Below are 6,016 nucleotides of genomic sequence, written 5' to 3' on the forward strand. Positions count from 1 at the left end.
TAATAAAAATAATTTTTATCTTTGTTTTATCACTTTTTGCATCATCTGCCTAATTATCCTCATGCCATTATGAGAAATTTAAAAATCTAATATAATTGGTAACAGGTGTCAAGGCCAAATTCAACACTGTATTTATCATGACACCTGAGATAATTATGGGGGTTACCATAAAAGAACAGAGAAATGATGGGATATGAGCATTCCCACACTTGAGCAATATGTACTGCCCATACAGTATCTCAGGCTTAAAATAGGTGGATGGAATATATGTCCATGCCACCGAACATATTGGAAGAAACTGAGTCAGACTTAATCAGATGCATGGGATTGAGATGTCCATGGCATCAGGCATATAGGAGGGAGCATAGAAGCCAGGTGTAGAAGTGAGATGGGTGGGATGAATACTTCCAGCCATCTGTACAATATTGTGGGGAAAAAGAGAATAAAATATTAAACCAAGAGAATCCAACCTCAACATTTGTCAAAAGCCATTCCCTTGGCCATACCTTGACTTCATGCATGTCTCCCCTCATGTGACAGTTAAGTGTCTGCTCTTGCATGTATTCCTCTTGTGATTGGATGGCATCTTGGCCAACTGGCATCTGATAACTCAGAATAAAGGCAATTAATGTCTTAAATGATAAGTTCCCATAATCCAAGTCTCATATGGATTTAAAATTGAGGATAATAAATGATTGCAAAAAATGTAAATACATCTTGACTCAAAATATAATATATAATTATGCAACAATTTCAAATAATACCCTTTTTTTTTACTTAGTATACAATTACTTTTGTGAAAAATCAGAACATACTTAAATACAAGTTAAAGCACAATACAATCTCAAAGAAAACTTTTACAAATGTTCCCCTCTTTTTTTTTTTTTTTTTGGAATATGCTTATCAAAAATAATACTTCTAGAATCAATTTACACTTGCCATGGCAAACAATTTGCCAGGGAAATGCTTTAAAGAGTTTGATCAAATAATCAGTTGAGAAAAAATAACAAAAACAAACAACTCAGAATATGGGAGCACAATACTCCTAGAATTAACATTGTATTATGAAATCAAAACCATCTTGCAATGTTTCAAAATTAGATAGACAAATGAATAGAAGAAAATACACATGGAACAATAAAAGACAATGAAATTCAAACTAAGGAAATCTAAATGAATATGAACTTAATATTAATAAGACTATTATAAAATATAAACTTGATCACATGACTATAAAAAGCTTTTACAAATATTCTCCTTGTTTTAGAAACTAAGTATAAAACACAATCTCAAAAGCATGAAAATCTCTATGAAAATAAACCCATACCATTAATTTCAAAATGTAGATGTAATAGCATAGAAATCCTATGTAACCTCTGAACTGACATTAATACTCTGAGTGAATTCAGAACACTTCTGATTTCGGTATCTAAAATCCCCAATACTCATATCAATACCTTGCTGCTTACTTCTACATTTCTGTACAATATATACCCTTCCATGGCAAAAGAAGCGGAGTCTTGAACTATGGTGATGATTGTCATTCTTATTCAGCTTAAGTTTTTCTTCTTTAACCCCTCTATATTGTCTGTCGGGCTTTTCACCATACAAATGCTTTATAAGATTACTAATTAAAGACAAAAGCAGGTTAGCAAAATTATGAACAAAACGAGCATATCTGGAATTTAAAGAGTTTTCTAAGATTGTCTCAAAAGCACAGCCAGGCCAGGGAAGGGCTGAGCCTGAAGCTGCAAATGCAGGTAGAAAAAGTTGAGCATGCGCATCAGATCTCTGGACTTCCCAGGCAGGGGAAGCTATGGGCTTGGCCATAGGAGGAGTAGAGGGTGGGGTCTGGAGAGGAGGGGAGGGACCAGAGCAATTTGAATCAGACTTGATTTTGAACTCAGGCCTGGATTCCTCTTCCCCCACTTTGCCTCCAGGTGCTAGGGGATTAAAAGCTTCTAGAGGGTGGGTCATTGCCTCCAGGCATGCAAAATTAGAGCAACAATTAGTGTTAGAACTGGGAAAAGCTGCGGGAATCTCTTCAGGTTTCTCTGAAAAAGCATGGTTGGGAGAGGGAGTGATATTTCCTTGTGTGAGTAAGTTGCTGGCTCTTTTAACAAAAATAAAAAGAAAAATAGAAAATCCACAAAAACAAAGCATTAACATGATCTTATCTCCCATTTGTCTGGTTAAACAGACTAAAAAAAAAATAAGGTAATTAGGGAGTTTAAAAGGTCCATTTGAAAAAATTTAAAGGGAAAACACAGCCAGTACGCCAGTACTTAGCAGTTAAAGGGAGAGGGAGGGGAAATTTCTTACCCAACCAGAAGATCAGAAGTGAGGTTCAGCTTTCCTCTTCGTGGTCAGCCATCTGTTAAGGGCTAAAATTCTAGCTAGTCTGTCTAAAATATTTAATGAGTGGTCGCCAATAAATTATAAGCTTTAGCAAGAGTTAGACTTTTAAGCATTTATTAAGGAGAATAAGAATTTGGTAAAGAGAGAGAGAAAGGTCTAGATTCCTATCTATTAAAGGGAGAGCGCATTTCTAGCTCCCTTCTCCGCCAGAGTCCAGAGGAAAGAGAGCGCGAGAGTCAGCGCCAGTCTCTTCCTTCCTCCTCCCACTAGTCTGCGTCACTTCCTCCCCGCCAAAGAAAAGACTCCTGGTCTTGCCCTCAAAGACCTTCGCTTCATGGGCAGAACTCTTCTACAGTAAGTATCCAGCAGGTGGCGTCATTCCAATCGTTACAATAGTAACAGCAATATTTTATAATGAACAACTGTGAATGACTTAACTATTCTCAGCAATACAGTGATCCAAGACAATCCCAAAGGGCTTATGAAGAAACATGCCATCTGCCTCCAGAGAAAGAACTGATATTGTCTGAATACAGATTGAAACATACTATTTTTCACTTCTTTTCTTTCCTTTTTTTTTGTTCTGTTCAAGTCTTCATGTACAAAATGACCAATAAGGAAATGTTTTACATGATTGCACCTTTATAACCTATCTCAGATTGCTTACTTTCTCAGGGAAGGGGGAGGAGAGGGAGGGAGGGATAGAATTTGGATCTTAAAACTTTTAAAAAAATGTTAAAAATTATAAAAAAAAATTTTTAAATAAGAAAGGATGGCAGGGGGCAGCTAGATGGCGCAGTGGATAGAGCACTGGCCCTGGAGTCAGAAGTACCTGAGTTCAAATCTGGCCTCAGACACTTAACACTTACTAGCTGTGTGACCCTGGGCAAGTCACTTAACCCCAATTGCCTCACTAAAAAAAAAAAAAAAGAAAGAAAGAAAGGATGTTAGGGATGAGATGTATCTCATTCTGTTCCCACATGGTTTTAATTTCTTCTAGGTCGCTATTTAAAAAAAACTTTTCATTCCATGTAGTTTGGAGATTATTGGCATCTATTAAAATGTCCTTAAATTTTATGATTAAAAAAAATGCTCTTGAGGGCTCATCAAACCCAGTGTAATTCCATTGGTATAAAACAATGTTAGAAGCGGAAGAGACTTCAGACATGGACAAGCCCAAGCTCCTTTGCAAATGAGATCTCAGAGGCCCAGACAAGTGAAGGCAACACATTTATTTAAATAATTAAATCATAAATGAAATCACAATTTAATTAATATATAAGTATATAAATTTAATTTTAATAATTTAATTATAAAAACTGGCTTCTAAATAGAACCCATGTCTTCCAACTCCCTGCCCCCAGAGTGTTCTTTCCGTGGCAACTGTGCCTCCCCTTTCCCCTTTTTTTCAGGCTGTATGTGGTTGTATTATTATTTATTTATTTATTTATTTATTTATTTTTGGGGGGCAGTTGGAGTTAAGTGACTTGCCCAGGGTCACACAGCTAGTAAGTGTTAAGTGTCTGAGGCTGGATTTGAACTCAGGCACTCCTGAATCCAGGGCCAGTGCTCTATCCACTGTGCCACCTAGCTGCCCCCATATGTGGTTGTATTATTAGTTTTTGAGAACATTCCATCCCTTTTGGGTCCTGGACCAATTCCTACTTTATTGTTCTTATTAATGGAAATATATATATATATATATATTCATTCCTTCTTTTTCTCTCAGGGTGTTGTGGGCCAAAAGTCCCCCAGAAGTTCTCTGGGGCACATTGAGGAATCTTCTCCTTGAGAAACTAAACCAGAGGACAAATACATCTAGAGAGATAAGCGGAATCAAGTGGGACTGAGCTAGTTTTGGGACCTCCGCCCTTCATTCTGATCTCCCTCACCCATGGGGAGGTAACTTTGGGTGTGTCTGCGGCCTTTGTGTAGCTAGTCTTACTTATAGCTAGTCTCTCGCTTTGCCTAAAAGTTAATTGCTTGTCAAATTCTCACTGTCTCCTTTAAGTTAAGTCCAAGGATTTCTTCCCCCACCCCCACCCCACCCCCACCCCTGCAGAAAAATCCATCCTCTTCTCAATAATTCTCAGGAACTCAGCAGCGGGGTGACAAAGGCTTTATTTTCTTCTCATGAGAAGGAGGCACCCTAGTGTGCAGCTAGTAGGTGCCCAGAAAGGGGGCTCACAGGCCCTGTTTTATACCCTAGTCCCTAACGCAAATGGACCTTCCCCTTTTTCATCACTGGTCGGGGTTACAATCTACGAGCAAAAACTAGCTAATCAGAACGCAGTATTCCCACCCACCCCCTTCCTTGTATGGGCATGACTCAGGAGTGGACCTTATACTTCCTTATATGGACACAACTCTGGAGCGGACCTTATTGAGACCAGGGCTCCTTGAATCACCTTGCTCACCTGAGGGGGAGGAGGGGATCTGAGACCTTTGTCCTACAAACAGGTCAGGGGGAGTATGGCTGACTGTTATATCCACATTGAGAGGAGACAATTACCCATTTCTCACACCCCCCCCTTCCCCCTAAATAAACTACCACCTTATTCTAACTACTTTTTGTGTGCAAGAGGGTGTAATTCTTTTTTTTTTCAGGGCAATGGGGGTTAAGTGACTTGCCCAGGGTCACACAGCTAGTAAGTGTCTGAGGCTGGGTTTGAACTCAGGTCCTCCTGAATCCAAGGCTGGTGCCTTATCCACTGCGCCACCTAGCTGCCCCTGGTGTAATTCTTTAAAGAGGAATTCCTAAGAACTCCAACCCCTAACCCAACCCTAATCCCATTTCCCCCATTACACGGAAGAATCCTAACAAAGAATAAAACAAAGGAAAAGAGCAGTTCAGTTAAAACAGCCAACACAACTGTATCCCATGTTATATGCAATATTATACCCTCCACCTCAGCAAAAGAAGGGAATAATGCAAATTCTCTCAACTCATCTCGGAGTTAAGCTTGGTCATTATCATTCCACTATGCTGAGTTTGGTTTTATTGTACTTTCCATTTAAATCATGTATATATTTCCCCCAGGTTTTCTTTAAATTATAGAACATCAGTTCAATTATGTCTTCCGGTGCTTCTGAGGTTTTTGTCTTTTTCCACCATTACTTGTTTAGCCTTTTCCCAATCCATGGTTTTCTACTTTGTTTCTTTTTTTTTTTTTGCGACCACCGAAAAGGGTTACTATGAATATTCTAGAGTATATGGACCATCATTTCTTTTCTCAGAACTTTTATGTATATGTTATAGGCACATACATATACACCCATGTAAAAATACTTCTGTGCACAATCTACATCAAACCGTAAAATCAAAGTCCTGACAGTGTAACAAAGCGTACATCTCTCATCTTTTCTACCCCATTCCCATTCTACCAGCTCCAGGGTACCTGGATCCGTTCTAGGCTTCAGGCTAGAGATGTGGTAGGTTTCTCAGCGACTGCCCAGGAAGACAACAATTTACCTGGCTCTCCTGCTTCTCAGCGGGAAGAAATTTTGCTTCCACGCTGGCCTAGGAAGGCTGAGGGACAGTGCCTCGGCAGCCTGTTGAGTTTCACTTTCCATTCTGGGGGAAATCAAAACTCAACTGAGCTCACAGTTGCCCTCTGTAGAAAAGCTGCAGAATATACGCAAGAAAGGCACAGATGAA

Source organism: Dromiciops gliroides, chromosome 5, assembly GCF_019393635.1.
Source record: "Dromiciops gliroides isolate mDroGli1 chromosome 5, mDroGli1.pri, whole genome shotgun sequence".
NCBI classification, from domain to species: domain Eukaryota; kingdom Metazoa; phylum Chordata; class Mammalia; order Microbiotheria; family Microbiotheriidae; genus Dromiciops; species Dromiciops gliroides.